Here is a 3476-nt window from a genome sequence, read left to right as displayed (position 1 = left end):
TGGTAGAATCTTCTCAATTAGTTCTTATTGGCTAGTTTATACCATAATAACGTGCCAAAATCATAATGCTTAAAAATGGCTGACATCACACACTCTTCTACATGAAAGCTTGATTCCTATTAAATAAGATTGTGTAGAATATATGGAAAACGAGAAATACTTGTCCTCATACAGATTGGAAGATTAATATTATTGACACTTTTTGAGCAGGATTTTTCATCCACTATCTTTTTTCTTTTTTCCACCTAACCTAACTTGTTTGTAAATGAAAAAGTTGGGCAGCCCCTGTGGTGCAGTGGTTTAGAGCTGCCTGCAGCCTGGGGTGTGATCCTGGAGACCAGGGATCGAGTCCCATGTCAGGCTCCCTGCATGGAGTCTGCTTCTCCCTCTGCCTGTGTCTCTGCCTCTCTTTCTCTGTGTGTGTCTCTATGTATAAATAAATAGAATCTTTAAAAAAATAAAAATAAATGAAAAAGTTATTTAATAGGGACTTAACCTTGAAGTCTTTATCTTTTTAATGGGGATAATACCATTTACATTATAGGGTACTTATGAGAATTAATGGGATAAATTGTATGTAGTAGAAACCAGATATTGCTTCCAAATATTCTGTAGCACCCTCTACTTCTTTATTTTTTTTTATTCTTCAAAAATTTATTTATAGAAACAGATGTATACAAAGGCAACATTAGACAAAAACAAAGAGAAAAGTTTGGAATGCCAACGACACCGGAGAATCACACTTGCACTTTACATTTCTTCACGTGGAACTAGCACCATTTTAGTTCAAAAACCACAGACTTAATTATAATTGCTTCTAATATATAAAATATCTTATAAAGATTATTTGACTATCTAGTAACAAAGTTCTTCCAAAAACTTATTTAAAAATAGAATTTACGGTTTAAAAATTGATCCAATTCTACGGCTTGTCAAAGGGAATGAGCCATAATTAGTTTTTTTGGAAGAAAGTGCCTGAATTCAGCTTCTGGCTTCCTTCTAGCCATCAAGCAGGTACAGTAAATTGAGTATTACATAGGAATAAGAGCACATCTAAAACTGGTCTTAGAAAATATTTTCCTAGACTATAAAAATACTAAATGGAATACAAAAATTTCAGCATATACAGCAAACAGACTACAGCAGACAAATATTTAAAACATACCAAAAACTATCTTCTACTGTAATCATCATGAACATCAAATATTATTCTAGTAATTTTTCTATGATTCATTCTGATTCAATGTTTATTTCCCCTTAAGGTTTGTTCTAACACCAGATACAGACCAAATTCGGTGTTTCTCGCAGAAGTTACTGGAGGCACCACTGAGTAATTCTTTGTATTCACCTGGTTCTCAAAGTGCTGAAAGTACAAATGTAGTAGGGCCTGTTTTTTGAGATCAGGGGTCAGCAAACTTAGGCCCTGTGAACACAGCCACACTTATTTGTTTACATGTTGTCTATGGTTGCTTTCACCTTACAAGAGCAGAGTTGAATAGTTACGACTGTCTGTGGCCTTTGGGTCCCCAGAGTCTAAAATCTTTATGGCCTTGTACAGAAAAAAATTTGCCAACCCCTATTTTAGATAAATAATTTCAGGAAATGTTTCACTGAACAGGGACAAGGTAAAATTGCCCCAGATGAAGAAAATTTTAGCTGAAGTTTGCTGGTTCCATCATAGAGTACCATGGCAGATTGAAATCATACACACGTGGATTGGCAATTTTCGGTATCGAAATACTATTCTGGTATCGTAAACAAAGTCTGGCTGTGATAAAAGTACCTTCCTCTCTCTGTGAACTGGCCATTATGTACCAAGTAACTCAGTACCCAATTATAGCAACGTACTTACTGTTCAACCCAAACATCTACGTGGCTCAAACATGATTTCTAGCCTTTATCGCTCAGTAATCTTATACCCTTGGCAACGGACAGAACTAGAAGCAGACCCTTCCTGTCCCTCTGTATTGGCATAGATTCTATAAGCACTGCACTGCATACTTTTTAGAATCCTTCCCTGTGACACACATCATAATAATTAGTACTACTGCTGCTCCCCAGGGCCACAAACATGTCCCTCCTGACAAAGCGGACTAAGTTTTCGAGGGGGCACATAGGCTTGGAAGAATGCTTGTGGTGATCCTGGCAAAAAGAGGTGTGGAATGTGACATCGACACCATTATAAAGAATCCGGACAGAATGCTCACTGGGCTTTTCTCTGTCTTGCCAGAGCTCAAAGATCAACCTGGCTGCAAACCTTGGGAATCGGGCTTCCATAAGGCCTAGGGCACTGAGAACTGGTGACAGGGTGATATCATGCGCAGAGTAGAGGGCAAAGACTTCCTCTTTCCTGCCTTCTGCGGTGCGCTGCATCCGGCTGATGGTCTGGTTCAGGATGGGATGAGCGCCCAGAAGTGCGTAGCCCAGATACAGTTTCTTCTCCTGCCTCTCTTTCTCGTCCTCTATCTGATGCGTCTTGATCACCTTGAAGTGCTCCGTGTCAATGCAGCCATTCCTAGTGCAAAGGAAGCTGATGTTGTGGCAAAAGTGGCAGAGCGTGGTGTCTGTGGGGTTGGCAGCTCGAAGCTGCTTGGTGGGCACGTCCACGGTCCTGGCCATGTCCTGGTAGGTCCTCTCCAGCTGGCTGTTTTTCAAACGTAAGAGGTATTGCCGACGCTGCTCCTTTTCTAGATACTGGTTTCTCACTGGACAGTAGCAGTTTCTGGAGCAGAACAGGGCACTTGGCTGGTGCCTGAAATGAATCTTCTTCCAGTCAAAATCTGGGAGGAAGCCATAAAGCAAGGCTAGCCCACTTTGTAGTGTCCGGCTTTTCCCCGTGGTCTCCAAGTAAAGCTGGTCTGTCGACCAGTCATTCGGCAGGAGTTTGTGTTTTTTTAGGTAGGTGTCCCTCAGTAGCTGGCCATTCTGCAAATGCTGCATGACTCGTGTCTGCATGAGCTCTTCCATCTCACACAGTGGGTGATTGAGTTAAAGAGGCAGGGAGTGTAGAGGGCTTTCGAAAGAGGCTCCGGATCCTTTTGACATGTGACTAACAAAAGCTTCCAGTTTAGGGTGATAATGGTTTCCTGTTGGCCACCAGAGTGCAGTCAATTTTTGGTCGCTTTGTTTTGGGAATGACATACAGCGGGTATTGTCCCCGTGTCGAATGAACACATGCACTGAGATCAGCTTAAAATGATGCGGAGCGTGACCTTCCATGCTGCGCTCAGCCACACTGGGAATGTCGCAGTACAAAAGAGCTTCGTAAACGGGGTCCATCACGGGGGGCTTGGTCACTGGGTCAGGCATGATTCTCTTTCAACTCTTGCTACTCACTCCATTCTTAGCTGTGGACACTGGGGTCAGGTGGAAGAATTGCAGGCTGAGGCTGATGAAGGCCAGCAGCGTAGCCAGGGCCAGCAGCAGCAAGAAGCGATTGCAGAAAAGCATTATTATTTGTTCTATTTTCTCTTCAT

At 42.0% G+C, this 3476-nt stretch overlaps 1 pseudogene; it reads right to left on the bottom strand.

Moving 5' to 3' along the window:
- Positions 1–1888: 1888 nt before the first annotated feature.
- Positions 1889–3476, bottom strand: LOC112649371 (2-phosphoxylose phosphatase 1-like; annotated as a pseudogene).

Source organism: Canis lupus, chromosome X (genome assembly GCF_003254725.2).
Source record: "Canis lupus dingo isolate Sandy chromosome X, ASM325472v2, whole genome shotgun sequence".
NCBI classification, from domain to species: domain Eukaryota; kingdom Metazoa; phylum Chordata; class Mammalia; order Carnivora; family Canidae; genus Canis; species Canis lupus.
This window is presented reverse-complemented; position numbering and strand designations above follow the sequence as displayed.